General features: G+C 40.0%; 2 long non-coding RNA genes across 4 annotated transcripts; one reads left to right on the forward strand and one right to left on the reverse strand.

The window, feature by feature from the left end:
- Positions 1-749: 749 nt before the first annotated feature.
- On the reverse strand, positions 750-12074 carry LOC135289763 (uncharacterized). 2 transcript variants are annotated; one of them, XR_010352486.1, is made up of 4 exons: positions 11958-12074; positions 6770-6981; positions 4517-4677; positions 750-953 (listed from the first exon to the last, which is right to left on the reverse strand). It is a non-coding gene; the product is annotated as an uncharacterized LOC135289763 (long non-coding RNA). The 2 variants fall into 2 exon arrangements; XR_010352487.1 differs by lacking the exon at positions 4517-4677.
- LOC135289756 (uncharacterized) lies at positions 11960-13356 on the forward strand. 2 transcript variants are annotated; one of them, XR_010352473.1, is made up of 3 exons: positions 11960-12176; positions 12911-13016; positions 13183-13356. It is a non-coding gene; the product is annotated as an uncharacterized LOC135289756 (long non-coding RNA). The 2 variants fall into 2 exon arrangements; XR_010352481.1 differs by lacking the exon at positions 11960-12176 and adding an exon at positions 12178-12220.
- Positions 13357-16769: the final 3413 nt, after the last annotated feature.

Consider the following 16769-nt stretch of genomic DNA (forward strand, 5'->3'; position numbering starts at 1 on the left):
TTCCACCCCAAACAAATCCCCTCACAGTGATTTGTCAAAGATTAGAAGCCCTCGAGCTAGGTAGAGTTTGAAGGAATGGGCTTTGGCTAGCTCTCATTATTGAATTTTGAAGGAAGGAAGAATCAAATAAATGATTCTGATAAATGTAGGTAGGCATTGACATCTGAAGGGACTAGGAAATGTGGGTGCAGTGGGTGTCATTAGGAAGAGGCTGCAATAAGCTGTTGTATTCTGCATGGGTGGTCAGGATACCATGTAAACACTTTCAAAGTATTCAGTGACGGAACAAAATTAAAAGTACATCTTTATTACAGATGGCAAATATGGTTTTATGAGATATGAGTTATACTTAATTGCATGACTGATTATTTTTAAAATATAATTACCATATTAACTATGGAAAGGCAAAGATATTTTACAGCTGGATTTCAAAGACATTCAGTAGACTAATTTCTCAGATTATTAATGAATATTTTGAAAATATTCAGAAGAATGTTCAAGAGAAAACTGGGTCAAAAGGGTAAGTTTAAAAAACTAATCAACCTACTTGCTATTTTTGAGTGCCTACAGTTTTTCAGATTTCCAAACCACAATTCTCTTCACATTTTCAAATTGTTCCTATTTTCTCTGAATATAATGTGGGCACATTTTTGATTGTAAATTGATATTTACACAAATTGATATTTATGCAACTAACACCAACAGAAAAAGGAGTGTTTCAGAGTGTGATAGTCAGTAGACATCCCAACTCTGGCTTTTATTGCTGTGCTGAAATTAAACTCCATTTCACATGTCCTGGTGCCCCCTTTGCTGTGATGTGTGACCAGTCGTCATTGACCTTCATCTGTGATGAAATAATTCCTCTAGTAGGAAGCTGAGGTCCAAGGAAGAAGTTGTGTTGCACAGTGCCCAAGTGAGATTGGCTTTGGACTGTGGTGCAGGCTTTGGCACAGCTGAGAGAAATGGTACAGACATGAATTACAAACTCTCCTTCATTCTTTGCAGAGAAAATTTGATTCAAAAGAACATAGTGCTAATACAGAAATAGGATGAAATTTTAGCATATGAATATTATTTTTCCCAATCTCAAGTAGATAATTTAACTTAATGCTAAGTGGACATTCAAAGACATTTATCACTATAATAATAAAAAAAAAAGAATCAAGACTGTGAAATTTGTTAACAGTCACTTTTCCTTGCTTTTACTTTGAAATTTGCCATGAATGGTAGCCACTTTCCATAGTACTGGGCATTAAGTTTCCTTCTTTAATTTAATATCTGGTATTCTAAAATGACAGGGTTTTAATATGTAATTCTTCTTTAATGATTCCCCACACAACAGCCATCTCACAATGTTTGTTGTCAAGAACTAGCAAATCAGCTTTTTTGTTTTTACTAAAGAGATTCTTTCTGAAATCAAAAAGAAATCCTTATGAAAGATTGTTGAGTCATAAAATACAGGGAAAAGGAAAATGGAAAATATAATACTGTTCCTTAAAATTCTAACAACATAATAAAAAAAAAAGAATCAAGACTGTGAAATTTGTTAACAGTCACTTTTCCTTGCTTTTACTTTGAAATTTGCCATGAATGGTAGCCACTTTCCATAGTACTGGGCATTAAGTTTCCTTCTTTAATTTAATATCTGGTATTCTAAAATGACAGGGTTTTAATATGTAATTCTTCTTTAATGATTCCCCACACAACAGCCATCTCACAATGTTTGTTGTCAAGAACTAGCAAATCAGCTTTTTTGTTTTTACTAAAGAGATTCTTTCTGAAATCAAAAAGAAATCCTTATGAAAGATTGTTGAGTCATAAAATACAGGGAAAAGGAAAATGGAAAATATAATACTGTTCCTTAAAATTCTAACAACATTTGGAAAATATTAGGAAATAAAAAATTTGGAAATATAACACTCCAGACCATGGGAAATAGGTGGATTTGGAACTGATAAAAACTGATGTAGCTCTGTTTAAATTAATCCAAATTTGTGACATATGATGATCTGGCCCACAGGTAATATCTTCTAAATAATATTTTTTCTTATTTTTGACTTTGCTGAGGAAGTCACTGCTCTGCGCCAAAGTATCAGCGTGTTTTGAAATGAATCCTTCATTTCGGGGGAGGATACATTCCTTGTTACATTAGCCCTCCAGATTCCTGAAAAGTATTCCACTTTGCATTTCAAATTGAAGGGTGGATTTGGATGCTAGCTTGCTGTTTGCCATTTTATTTTACAAGCTCTGCCAGTCCATTATGCTGATCTGACAGGGAACCAAAATTATGAACAATATTTTTACAGGCAGGACAGACTCTGAAGTTCATCTGAAGAGCCACTTCCAGGGAGATACCCCTGGCTGGGAATCTCCCTGCTGTCGGTGCTGGGCTCTTTCCCAGTCTCTGGGAGCCAGATTTGTCTGAGATGGGAGGAGGAAGCACAAACCATCTGGCAAGTCAGCTTTTTCAGCAGAAGAGACTAGTTAATTGAAGAGAAGCAGGAGTTTTATCTTTGGCTTCTGAGAAAATACAAATTACTTATTAACCACAGATTATTGGCTGGAAGAGGGCACCATTTAAGAGGATAGGTTCAGGATAATTTCCCAATAACACTTACAACATGGAGAAGGTGGAATGGGGACAAATAAGACCAAAGTCAGTAGTACAAAATGCATGGTCAGTTACTCAGCATAAGTAATCTGTGAAAACTGGGAGCTCATGATATGGATATAACATCACACGAGGACAATGTATTAGCTTCAGAATAATTACAATGCTCTGAAGTCACAACAGCATTAAAACTGTAAAGGTGAGGCATTTGCAGGAGATGTGAAATGCTGCTGTACTGCACAGGTGCTCTTCTGGCAAGTGCTCATCTGAGAAGACAGACACTGTCCAAGTCATCTATGATAGGGGATGGTGAGTTTAGAGCAAAACAGGGGTAGAGGAAACCTGTAAGAGACATACAAGAGAAGACCTAGAGAATATTTTTCAGTTCATTTAAAAAAAAATTAAAATGCCTGAAAGGGGATAGAAAATCATCTATAAAGAGGCATAAAGAATAAAGGAGAGACACTTACTTGAGTTATAGCCTGTACTGATTTGAGAATGATTGCCTATAAATTGATTTTGAATGAACAAAGAAGGAATTTGTGAACACATATAGGCAGGCTGTTTGCAGCCATGAAGGTGGGAAAGTTCTGGAAGATCCCCTCCACAGCTGTTGTGCTGGTGGCAGCCGTGCTGCTCAGCAGATGTTGCTGCATTCATAGGAGGGTCCAAGAATGAAACCAACCCAATGGCTCCAGCAGTCTCATGTTCCTGTTTCCCCAAAGTTAAAAATATCCCATAGCCGAAATACTACCATGTGTCCATAAAAATTGAAATTTTAGGATGCTTAGATTACACAATACATTTCCAATGGAAAGGTACTGCTAGAGTACCCAGTTTAATTCATTTCTGGGGAAATTCCTTGCTAATGCTGGGCTGGACTCTGACTGTTGCAGTACGAAGATTGGCAACTCAGGGATGGCACAAAACTGAGGAGCAATTCCTGCACCTCTAACAAAAATCCCTAAAATTAAAACAAACCAAACAACAAACTCAAAAAACCCAAAAAAACCCACTATCACATGAGATACCACCGGGACAAAAAATCCCTGACTCACAAGGGCTCATCACTGCAAACTCTGAACTGCAGAAAATGCATCAAGTGGCATGGATAGGGTCATGACACTTTGCTGATAATGCCTTGAAATAGAGTAGAAGCCAATGACATCTAAGTGATGCAGGTTCTGTTTCTCTTTGTTTTTGTGTTTCCCTCTAATGTACACTGATCCTGCCCTTTGAAGCCTAACTTAAGAGCAGTTTGTCCTTACTTCCATTGAAACTGCTATACTTTAATATTTATCTGTGTAGCTTTACCATAATTTCTTGTACTTGCCATGTGAACTGAGGTGGCTGTCTCACATTCAGGTGAGAAAAAAAATTGAGAAATATATTTTCAGTCCCGTATGGGGCTGTTGTAATAGCAGGAAAGAGGACACAGTAGTAAAATCTTTCAGATATGAAAAAGTCTAAGACATAAATCTTCAGATGTGTGAAGATTTATTTGACCTTAATCTATGTTAGAGAGTTCAGCTCATGCCACTCTTTGTGAAGCATCATGTTTGAAATCTTTCAGAGAGACCTTGTCTTAAGTGATATCAGTGTAAATATGTAGTAAATGCATGTATTGCAGTGGATTTTCTTATTCCAGAGTGATACAGCAATACTTGGGATGACCTGAGATGTCTATAGAGAAACTTATCATGAGAAAGTCTAATTAAACTCTGCCCCCTCTTCCTTCAGTAATTTTGAGATGGCCTAAATCACCTGCCATTTTCAAAATGATAAGCAGGTTTTGATAAAACCAGCTGTGATGGTGCTGAATGTTTCAAATCTATCTACCAAAAACATTTTGCTGTTTTGTATTTTAGCCATCCAACTTCTCCAGCCCCACTTTCCTTCTCTTACCCACAGCCATTACATCTCCTGTCAGAAGTCAACTCTGATTTTGATCTTATTTATGTTGTACTCATAACAGCTCAACTCTTGACTCCATGGTGAGATATGGCCATTCACACATTATGCAGCAGATCTATGGACCTGGTGAAGTCCCAGTGGTATCCTGATAGCTGAAGAAAGGAGAGGAATTTTTAAATGTGCTTTCTCAGACAACAAATCTTTTCAATTACCCAGCCACAGTCCCACTGTGATTCAACAGGGTAACCATTCCCTCTGCTCAGTTTGAGAAGGATCTCCTGCAACACTCAGATATTTTTTTCCTTTTTTTTTTCAGTTGTAACATCCCACTTTATCTGTCAAGAGCCAATGTGTCAGTGATATGCTGACATTTCTAGAAAATTGTAGGCAAAGAAAATTCTCTTTTGGCTGAGACACAACTCAAGAATCCTGGTTCCCCCGCAGAAATAGAATAAGAATCCATGATTGGGTGCAATTGTAAGAGTGAGCCTGTGGATTTGGAAAGAGAATTGCACTTCCTTGGCTACATGATCTGCTGTAGACTTTCAGAGCCCTGAAGAAACTAAAGTTTTGCTGAACTGGAAAACTACACTAATTTAACAGCTGGGACAGGGACAACATACCCAGGCTTGCTTAGAGGATTTGGTTTGCCTGCAGTGAACAAGGTTTTTATTTTAACTTGAAGACACACAGAGGGGCACTAGCTCTCACTTACTGCCACAGTCACTATCTCTGCTGCATATATACAGTAGAAGGGTGACTTTCAAAGCCTGGTGGCATGCACTGAGTGGGTTTCTGACTCACTTATACGTACTGATGCTTCTCATCTATGTCATTCCTGGATGCTGACTGCTGCTCTGAGGAGCCTGAGCATGCTTCCTGCAGTAAATTCACAATTGAACCAAAATGTGTAAGACTGGAAGGGGCCTATGGAAAAAGTATGGCCCTTCTGGATATTTAAGCTTCTTAAGTTCATTTCTTCTTCCTTTTTAATTAGACTCAACTATTTTTTTCTTTTTTCTTTTTTTCTTTTTTCTTTTTTTTTTTTAATCCTATATTGTGTGTTTTTGGAAAACTGTTCTAAATAGGACAAGGCAATATTACATGAAGACAGACCAGGCTTTGTTTTGTATCCTCGACAAGTTTGCTTTTCCAAGGAATATTATGGCTGAAATTAGTCTGGTTTTCTCCAAAATCATGTCCAGCTTCAAGCCTTTGCTTCACTAATGCATACAGCTGTAACCAGTCCATTCCTCCACCTTTGTGCCTGTGGTCAGGGATGAACCTTGAGGGTGATTGTGCTTCTCAGGCAGAATCTTGCCCTGGGCAGCAGCTTCCAACTACTTCTGTTCTCACTATGCAGAGGCACCTAATTGCTACTTGCATTTAACCCAAGCAAAAACTAATTTTCATTCCTGGGACTGATCCCTAAAGTTGAACCACATGTTTAACAGCTGCCATTAGTTGCTTTCAGTGTAACAATGGGTTAGTTTTGGCAAGGTCTGGAGAGGGGGCAACTATGCAACAGGGAAAGAAAGAGTGTCCTCAAGTGCCCTTGTACTGATTCACGTAGTCTTATATTGATTCATTTATGAGTTATGCATTTTTAAAAGAGTCCTGCACTGCTGGAAGCTCAGAGTATTGCATTTTTGACAGAAAAAAAATCGTGCCTAGGAAAATTTGTATTAGGTTCTGCAAGAATATATTAACCTGCCCCTCTCAGTGACATGCACTTGGGACAGTAATGCTGGGCTCTTCAACAAGGCTGAGGGCCTGGGAAGTTCCTGTTTGCAGCAGATGAGGCTTGCAGTGCTGCCAGCTGCCTGGCCACGCTTCCAGGATGTCTCTGGGTTGGGTGGGAAGCCCAGGGAGTAATGCAGTGTTAGTGTGGGCTCCCCAGAGTGAAGACCCGGCAAGGCTGTGGTGGGACTTTTGGCCCTAGGGAGTCAAGCAGTGCCTGTGCAAGGGAAGCACTGTGGGAAGTCTTCCCCTTCTGCAGCTCTCCAGATGTGCATCCCTCAGTGCCAGGAGGATGAAGGGCAGCTGAGCTGGTCATTCAAGGCAGAAGAGAACAGGGCGATGCACTGACACTGCTGTGCAGAGGAGCAGGAGAGGGCCTTGGTCAGCAGAGAGAGCACCAGTTCCTGCTTCGTGACAAGTGATTGGCATCTGCAGTGCCCCAGCAGCAGATTGTCTGCACGTTTCTAGTGCCCAGATAATGCAATTGAAGTCATCTTTCCTTACAGTCAGAGAGCTCTTGCAAGAAGTCACCTCCCCTTCCCCTTGCCCTGGGTTATCCATGAGTCTGTCAGCAGCTCCTGCGCTCAGCTGGTCTGTGGTGACTTGCTGATGTGTGACTCTTGGGTGACTCTGACAACCTCAGTGCTGTGACATTCTGCTTCAGGAGCCATGTGGCAGAGCAGGAGCAGCAAGCAAAAGAGAGCAGCAAGCCAGACCTTAAATACAAGCACATGCACTAATTTATAAATGCAAGTATGCGTATATTATTTATATGCTATATTTATACAGTAAATCCATATTTACATGTAAATGTTGTATATTTACATGTAAATGTTGTATATTTACATAAAAGCACCCACACTCACTATGTATATAGATAGGGATATGGACATATGTGTGTATGTGTGTATATAGGTAGCTATATTGGTACACCTGAACAGCACATCAACTAGGTGCTCAAATTCAGAGTATTTAGACTCAGAGTGCTCATTCTGGGGTTGAATTAGATAAGGATTTATGTTTATCAACTCTTCTTGACTACCCCTTTGCCAAAGGAGTGAGAGCAGAGCTTGGCTAGAACAAGTAGGGTTAACTAAGCTGATAACTCCTCTGAGAAAACCTCAAGCCAAAGCAAGTCAAAAGGGAGTGGAGGGATGGAGGGGAAGATATATGAATGATTGAAGTATCTAAAAGGAAATCAGTAATTTTGAACCCTCAGAGCTGGAAACAATTAGTGGCTGGCTGGCAATTCAGAAGAATCAATAAGAGAAGGATGCAATTCCTAATAACTCAAAAATAAAATCTGCTGATAAGTTAAGAAGAAGCTATAAGGGGAAAAAGAGGTGAATAGGATACTAAATCTGTTAACAATTATTGTCAGTGCCAGCACTGGCTTGGAAGAGTCACGTTTGCTCTATCACCTCCACCCAGACAATGATAACAATATGTATTCACCAGGCTCTCATGACAGGAGCACCCACCAATCCCATTAGTGCTAAGGAGCTGCTGGCATTTGTTTTTATTTTAATTTATCACTCAGCTGTTTCAAATCACATAAAGCTAAAACTTGGCTTACAAGTTGTCGTTTCCAATGTTAATCGTTTGTGCTTACTGCATATGTGCCTGTGTGATATGTATATTTTCTGAATAGTAAAACTGGCATGGAAAATTCCCAGTCTGGGTATGAAATGTCCTCTCTGGCCCTTTACTGTAAAGGCTGGACATGTTAAAGCTATTGACATACATTTACTCCCTAGGCAGGAGCCTGCCAGATGAAGCAAACTAGCTGGGTCTAGTTCACCACCACTTTACAATTAACAAGCTAACCCAGAGCAGTAGCTCAGGTTGTATGTATATAGGGTCATCCTACTCCAAGACAAAGTGATAATATCCATGTGATTTCCTTAATTTCTCTAGTCTGGTGACAAACAGCACAGGCATGTGATAAATTGCATTTATTTTTCACCTTTTGACCTCCTCACTTGTTCTCTGCCCACTAATCCATTTCTGCTGGGACCACTTCTGGCATTAAAAACCTCTGAGCAGTGTTCAAACAGCCAATGCTCAAAAAAGAGCCCTGTCACAGATGGTTTCCTTCTTCCCTTTGTAAACACAGAGTTTCCCTTTTTATCCTCCTCTACCAAATTACACTCGTTCAGAAGGGATACCAGTGACAGCTACAAGGATACTGTAGTTGGGGATCTGGCTTATCAGCCAGAACCATGTCCAATGCTGTTTGAGGTCCTACAGTTGGAGGTGCAATTATTCTGGTATAAAAAGGCAATACCTCGAGAAGTGCTTTTTCTAGAATGTGGTAGAAACAAGATATATGGTGGCTTGCTCTGGAATAAATATTATGTTACAAAAATCACTCATGTCTTCAGTGCTTCAGAAGAATTTTGCTAGTTTTGGCCCCAATCCTGTAATATGCTCTTTATGGGCAAGAAGTCCCTCCTCGTGGACTGACTGAAAGATTGAAGCTGTATTTGGACTGTACAGTTGAAAGCATTCAGCTGCTTCTCAGCACTGACAAGCTGCTTTCCATTTCCATCTAACTTAACTGTGCAAGTTCCATCGTAACTAAGATGCTGGGAATTTACATTTTGTTTGCTCTAAGACATAAATGTGCATCACTGGGGTCCCAGAGCTCAGTGCAGGGCTAGGGATGAGCAGTCAGCTCCTGGCTTCTTTCTTCCAGTGCCCTACCCTGAATGATTTTCATCCTACCCAGCTTGCAGCTGTTTATCTCTTGGTCCTGATATGACAAGGGAATCATTGCAGTTATACAAACTTACAACATATCATTTTGTGCTCTGCTAGGAAGAGGAATACTAGCAGTACTCTGGATGCCAGTGGCATTGTAAATGATGGGTACAGATCAGGTCCTGATTCCAGGTGGGAGGCTCTGAGAGAAGGCAATTTGTGCACAGCCAATTTGTGTGCTGGTGGAGCAGCTGCTTCCTTGGTATGCAAGTATTCAAGAGACTTTCTGTCAACTGTGCAGCAAAGTCAGGCTCTCTTTCACACTCTCAGAGAGCCCAGACTCCGTATGATGCTGTTGTAAACAGTATTTTGGATTTCATTTACAGTGAGATTGACTTCACATTGCACATTGTGAGCCTACACCTCCCGAAGCCAACACATACAGCCACTCTGCCCATCTCATGCCCAGCTGAGTGAGATTTCTTAAATAAGCTCATAAACCCAATTGTTATAATTTCATGCAAGCAATTTTTTTTCATTTTGTGGAATCAATCTGTACTCATCTGTACAGCAAACACCTGGACAGTCTTTGGAAAGATTTTTGGAAGAATCACAGGCCAATCAGTCTTTCAGTAGCCCAACAAACAAGCAAAACTCAACTACATCACCCTGACCATTTCCCTGCCTCATTTTCCTCCATGCTCCTAAACAGTCTATGGAGTTAGATTTCAAAGTTAATTTTGCTTTTGAACAGGCAGTCTTCTGCCTCCTTCAGCTATTTTCACACTAAAATCAAGCCTGAATGGCTTCAGCCTCATCAGTCATTGTTGACACTGACTTCTTTGTTCTTTGGTTCTTTTCCTGGTTCTGAAGCCATTTTCCTACAGATATCCTGGACAATGGACATTGCATACATCGAGCTCAGCTTTTGTCTGAATGGTGGCATCTTATTCCCAGGGATTCTGGCCTGGGGGAGGTATCCCACAGGCAATCCTAGCAAGGTAAGCTGAGTCTACCTAACCATTGACATACAAGGGAGAAACATTTCTGTAGGAAGAGCTCTGATTCATAAGAATTTAGGCATGCAGGTTCCCAGCCAGAACAACACCAATTCTCATTGCATTTAGAGGATGTTTGCATGAGGCTGAAAAATTACAGCATTTTTCTACATACCTATAAACTGGAACTCATTAAAAGGAGGAAATACATGTATTGACCTATAAGCACTTTGTTTAGCTTTCATTTATTAAAGGTCACTCAGCATGAAATGGTTTAAAAAAAATCTCGTGTCTGAGAAGTGTGTTTGGATTTTTTGAGATTCATTACCCTAGTTGGATAGACACAATTTCTTTGGATTTCAGGAATGTATTTGGTGCTGTACCACATATCAGTGCATTCTCAGTAAGTCAGAAAGCATTAGAGGGATGGTAAGGCAGGAACTGTCAAAGCAAATGGTTCAGCAGTAGTTTGGGACAACCAAAACCCGCAGAATAAAAGAAAAAGCATGAGATATTCACACTTTTTTTTTCTTTTTTTTTTTCTAACTATGCAAATGTTCAAAACCTACCTATTGCCCAAGATTTTGAAAATTAGTATTTATAACTTGGACTAAATGATGATTTCTTCTATATCTGCATTGTGCTGAGTAAAAGTGTTAGGTGCTGCTTGGCTCCAAGCAAATGACTTGTGCTCCTGGAGCTTGTCAGTGTCAGGGGGATGGCAGACCCTGCTAGCTTTGTCCCTGTGCTTCTCTGGCCTGCCCTGGGGCAGGCAGAGAGCTGCAATACACCAGCCAAGTGGTTTCTCTCTCCCACGCTTCAGAGGGGAAGTATCAGATTGTCAGGCACAGTCCAGTCAGTGCTCTGCTCCTGGGATAGTGCAACCACATACTGTCCTTATTTGGGCTGGATTGCAGGGTTGCAAAGCAGTCCTTGGACTTTTTTTTTTGCCTTTTAACAAGTTCATTTTGGTGAGACACTTTTTTCCCCCTGTAAGAAAAACCCCACAAATATTTTTAGAGCTGGTTAAATTATTGTTATGAACAGATTGTCCAATGAATTTTGGCCTTTTCCTGAATATGAGTCACTCACAACCTTATTTCAGTGGATGAATTTGTTATGCATAAATACTGAAGGAATAGTTTATGCAAAGGAACTTCAGTCTCTGGGTTTTTCCAGAACTGCTTGGCTTTTTAAATTAGCATCTGCTTTTCCTGGTCCAACATTGTTTATCTATATTATGAAGCACTGTTTCATGACTGTAAATAGTAATAAAGGACTTTGAACATAAGAATTGCAGGTAAAAATATTTGAAGAAATAGAAAATAAAAATGCACCACTACTTGTGGTAAAATCCGGTGAACATTTGGCTTCAGATGTTTTTGTGAAAATGCTTGTAAACCATTGCAAACATAGAGCAGCATCATTCAACCGAACCCACCAAGAAAAAAAAGATCAGTATATCTAGACACAAAATAATTTGTTTGTATACCCAGAAAGAGATCTGGACACCCAAAGTTCCTCCAGGAAAAGTGAGTTGAACTCCTGCACAGTACATAGACTCACTCCAAGTATCCTGGTTTGGTTTTCTAGATCATTAGAGTTTTTTTTCTTCTTTCTACCCAGACTTAGTCTGAGCAGGTTGGTGCTTGCTCCTGGCATAGACTGGATCAGCAATTAAAGTTATGGTATGATTTAGGATTTGAACACCTGAGTCTAGTAGACCAAGTTAACTGCTGGACCATAGAAAAACATCAAGGCTAGAATGAAGATGGGGCAACTCCCACTATCAATACAGACTTGGGATGAAGGAATTGAGAGCTGCCCTGCAGAGAAGGACTTGGGAGTATTGATGGGTGAAAGGCTGAATGTGAGCTGGTAAGGTGGCCCATAGCCCACAAAGACAGTTGTAGCCTGGGCTGCATCAGAAGTGTGACCTGCAAGTCAAGGAAAGGGATTCTGCCCCTCTACTCCCCTGGGGTGAGACCCACCTGGTGTGTTGCATCCAGCTCTGGGTTCTTCAGCACGGATGGACAGGAACCTGGTGGAACAGGTCCAGAAGAGGCTCACACAAATGATCAGAAGAATGGGACATCTCTTCTATGAGGAAACACTGAAAGAACAGTGTTTCCTCATAGAAGGATTGTTCAGTCAGGAGAAGTAAAGGCTCTGGGGAGCTCTCACTGTGAGCTTTTATATGGGGGACAAAGGTGAGGACAAACTCTTCAGCAAGGACTGTTGTATTGGATAAGGGGTAACACGTTAAAACTAAAAGAGGCTAGATTCAGACTAGATAAATAGGAGGAATTTTTATGATGAGTGGTAAAACACTGTGACAGGTTGCCCAAAAAGGTGGTAGATTACCTATCCCTGGAAACATTCAAGGTTAAGTGGGATGGTCACTGACGAACCTGATCAAGTTGAAGATGTCCCTGCATATTGCATGGGAGCTGAACTAGATGACATTTAAAGATTCCTTCCAACCCAAACCAATGACTCTATGATTCTATGAGTCTCTGTTGGCAGAGGCAAACAACTGTACTTTTACAAAGTTATGGTTAAAGATACTGTTTGGGTCATTGATACATGCAGGCCTACTTTAAGTGCCAGAGCCTACATGTAGAGGGGGGAGTTCGAGCAATTGACCATATTTCTGTAGCCAAAAATGCCTTTGCTCACCCTCATGCTAATGATCCCAAACTGACTTCTGTCGGCAGAGACTTTGCAGAGGCTGAGGGCTTTTGGGGTAAAAGTATCCCTTTGGTGCTTGGTGTCACAAATCCCATTTTAATTCCCAATCCTGAACTTAATCCAGAGCAGCTCTAGCAGTCCCATCAATCACACTCACTACTTCAGACAGCAGGTTTAAAATAAGCTTAATAAACACTCTACGATTAGCAATTACCTAAGTTTTTGAGATCCTACTTCCTTAAACCCTACCCAGAAACTCTTGGATTCCCCGCTTCACCTGAAGAAAGGTCACCTGAAATTTACTCCAAGTAGCTCAGTGGAACAGACAAGATCCATCTACACATGTGGATATGTTTTGAGTATCCTCCAACAACACTTCACAGCAAATAATGTCAAAATTATTTTAAGTTAATACCTTTGAAAACTATCCTTCAGCATGAACAAGGCATATCTTCTAAGTGCTAATTAAATTACCACCCCTATTTACTCTTTCAAGATGTTTTCCTTGCTCAAGGAGACTTTCAGTCAATTTTCAGCCTACACCATGTTGGATGGGAATGTTGATTATCTGGAGAGTAAGAAGGCTCTGCAGAGGGATCTTCACAGACTGGATTGATGGGCTGAGGACAGCAGCAAGAGTTTAATAAAGCTGAGTACTTGGTCCTGAACTTGGGTTACAATAAACCCAGGCATGGGGAATATTGTCTTGAAAGTGGTCAGTAGGAAAAGGATCTGGGGGTGCTGGTGGGCATGAGACAGTGTGTGTGTGCCAAGGTGGCCAAGAAGGCCAATGCCATCCTGGCCTGGATCAGCAATAGTGTGGCCAGCAGGACCAGGACAGGGCTTGTCCCCCTGTACTGGGCACTGGTGAGGCCACACCTCGAGTGCTGTGTCCTGTTTTGGGCCCCTCAGTACAAGAAGGACATTGAGGGGCTGGAGCGTGTCCAGAGAAGGGCAACAGAGCTGGGGAAGGGTCTGGAGCACAAGTCCTGTGAAGAGAGGCCGAGGGAGCTGGGGTGTTTACCCTGGAGAAAATGAGCTCTGGCATTGCTCTCCACAATGACCTGAAAGGAGGAACCAGGTGGGAGTTGGACTCTTCTGCAATGTCTCAAGTGAAAAGAACAAGAACAAATGGTCAGGGGAGATTCAGATTAGATATTAGAAAGATTTTTTTTTCTCTGAAAGAACCGTTAAGCATTGAAATGGGCTGCCCAGGGAGATGGTGGAGTCACCACCTCTGGAAGTGTTCAATGGCCTCTGAACATGGCACTTGGGAATATGATTTAGGGGTAATTATGATGGTGCTAGGATGATGGTTGCACTACATGATCTTAAAGGTATCTTCCAACCTTGATGATTCAGTCATATATTCTATACAGTTAAAAATAACAACAAAACAAAACACTCTATTTATATAGGGGCTCTATCTTAAAATAATTTATAATAATTTATGGATTCAATTTCATAGATTAAACTTGACTTATTAGCTTACACATTACTTGTTCTTCCTTTCCAAAGATTTACAGATAGAAGATTTCAGCAAGGATGTAATTGGTTAGGGTGTTTTCATCTGTTGGTGCTATATTCAATCAGGTCCCATATTTCTCTCTCTTATGATGAATTTACTTTTTTTTTGGTATCTCAGAGAAGGCAAATACTAAAGATAAAATAGAAAGAGTGTGACTTCATAGTTTTGAGAAATAACCAGAGAAACAGCTTTGATGAAGAAAAATACAATGGAGATTGGTCTAATCTTTAAGCCACCTAGTAGGCATCAGAAACTGAAAGCATCAATCAAAGTGCACCTAATTTTCCAATTAGGAAATTGTCATCTAGGAGTTATTGTTTTACTCTAATAGCATTATAATGTTATTGATGCCATCCTAATAGTGCCCTTAGGGTAGCATCTTGCCCTAATCATTTCAAGGAAACATAGGCAGAAACTGAACCAAAAGACTTTAGAAAAGCAGAGGACTAGGGAAAGAGCTGACAAAAAAATCTTCACTATGTCAGTTCTTTTGATATTTGGAGTCTGCCAAGTCAATTCTCACCTCCTCTGGAGCCTGGAGTTTAGCACTGCAATTAGGGAGTTTAGCACTGCAATTAAGGAAAAAGTAATGCAGTTTATCCGTACATTTAGGCTCATTTGGTTTGTATTCCATAGAACCAAGGAAGGTTTGTATTCCATAGAACCTCAAATTTCCTTATTTTGCCAGTTTTCTTGCCATATTGTCCAGTCCAGATGAATGATAACCTTCAACATCACACTTAAGTCCAGGGGTTTTTATGTTTTCTGTTTCCTTATTTTGCTCCTCCAGACTGCTGCCCACATCCCTGCTACCTGTGAAAACTCTTTGAGATATGACCTTGCTCATAAAACGTCGAATGTTCTTTCTCAGGAGATTATTCTTAATCAGTATTTTCTCTTAGCACTGTTAAACATCTTTTTGCTAGAATCCATTTAATAAAGAAGATCTGTAGTGTTTCATCTTACATGTTGGCATTTAATCAAGTATCAGATACAAATGTCATGTACCACATTGGCTGGTGCTTCACCCTGCCAGAAATACATTTCCTGACTTCTCTAAACCAAGCAGATGGATTCTTAATATTTACCATTTTATGTCTCACTTTAACAAGTACCAGTAACAGTCAGATCTTCAGTACTCCCTCGGTGATATTATTTGTGTATATCACAAGTGGGCAGATGCCAGAACAAAGATAGGTGCACAAGTCAAATTATCTGACATACCTATAGCCTCTGACATGCTTATCTTATGACATAATTGCAGGTCTGAAATTCTGCTGAACTCACTGCTACACCAAATAAATCTTCGGTGCTGTGAGCAATATCATTACTACAGATCTTGCTCCGTATATCTAGAAATTTGTGACTGACTGCTTTAAGGAAGAGTTTGGATGTTTTCCAGGTGACCTGTATGCTTCTATATAAATGTATATGTCTCTTTAAAGAGTACCTTACACTGTGAAGCTGACCAGAGAATCTGTGAAAATGTTAAATTTATTAAGAGTGCGTTGACTGCTTTCTTTAGCTATGTGAAACTTTTATGGATGATCCTTCAAATCTGGCTGCTGGTTGGATTCCAGATACTATATGTACCTATGTATGGTTATGATAGCACAGCTGCAGGATTTGCTGTAGGAGATATGAGGGGGGCTGCCCATGACTGCGCACATGACTCAAGCCTGCAGCAGTGTGGAGGGCCAAAATCAGACCCACATTCTAAACCAGATCTCAGCTGCATTAGCTTTAAAACTGCAGTTTCACAGATTCAATGCAAAATGCAACAGCCTGGTAGGTGGCTTTTAGGGTAGGTGGCTTTTAGGGTAGGTGGCTTTTAGGGTTTTTTCCCTTTCAATAATCTCAATGCACTTTAAAGTACTGAAGTTCATCACAGCTCTTTTGACTGAAGGGTTTTTATGAAGCAGACTAACATCAGTAGTCCCGGAATATACACCTTGGAAAGCATGTACAGAAAACACAACCATTGTACAACTGTCTGGAAGAAATAAATACACCAACTTAGGGTAAGATCTAGAATACATCATATACACCTGCAAGTTCTGGTGAGTTAAGTAGAAAGACAGTACCAAAATCTTCTCTGCCCAAGAAGCTGCTGCTAATACCTGACAGCATAGACTCATGTAACCACGAATGTTAAAAAAAATACAACTAGTATTTTCTAATTTTCATTATCTCTGTGAACATTTGAGTCCCTGTGTATGCTGCATCAGGGCTAGAAACAGAACTCTATATTTATAATATTTCTTTATGAATGCAAACTATGATGCTATAGTAAAATATGTTTCTTGGTCATGAGGTATTTTATTTTATTTGAGGATAAAATGGATTATTTTTTCATCTGTATCTCAGCCAACTGTAATGTTTAGACATTGCTCAGTTCTCCCTATCGACTTGTCTTAATAAAATTATGAACCAATTTCAGTAATTTCTTGAAGAAGTAATTCAAAGTCACTACATTGCAGAGAAGAAATTAAAAACATTTTAGTATCATGAGGTACTGAAATTAAGTAGTGAAATTTTCTGAAAGGTTAATATTAAGTTCTGGAATAATAGGAAGTAACTAACA

Source organism: Passer domesticus, chromosome 1, assembly GCF_036417665.1.
Source record: "Passer domesticus isolate bPasDom1 chromosome 1, bPasDom1.hap1, whole genome shotgun sequence".
Classification (NCBI taxonomy): domain Eukaryota; kingdom Metazoa; phylum Chordata; class Aves; order Passeriformes; family Passeridae; genus Passer; species Passer domesticus.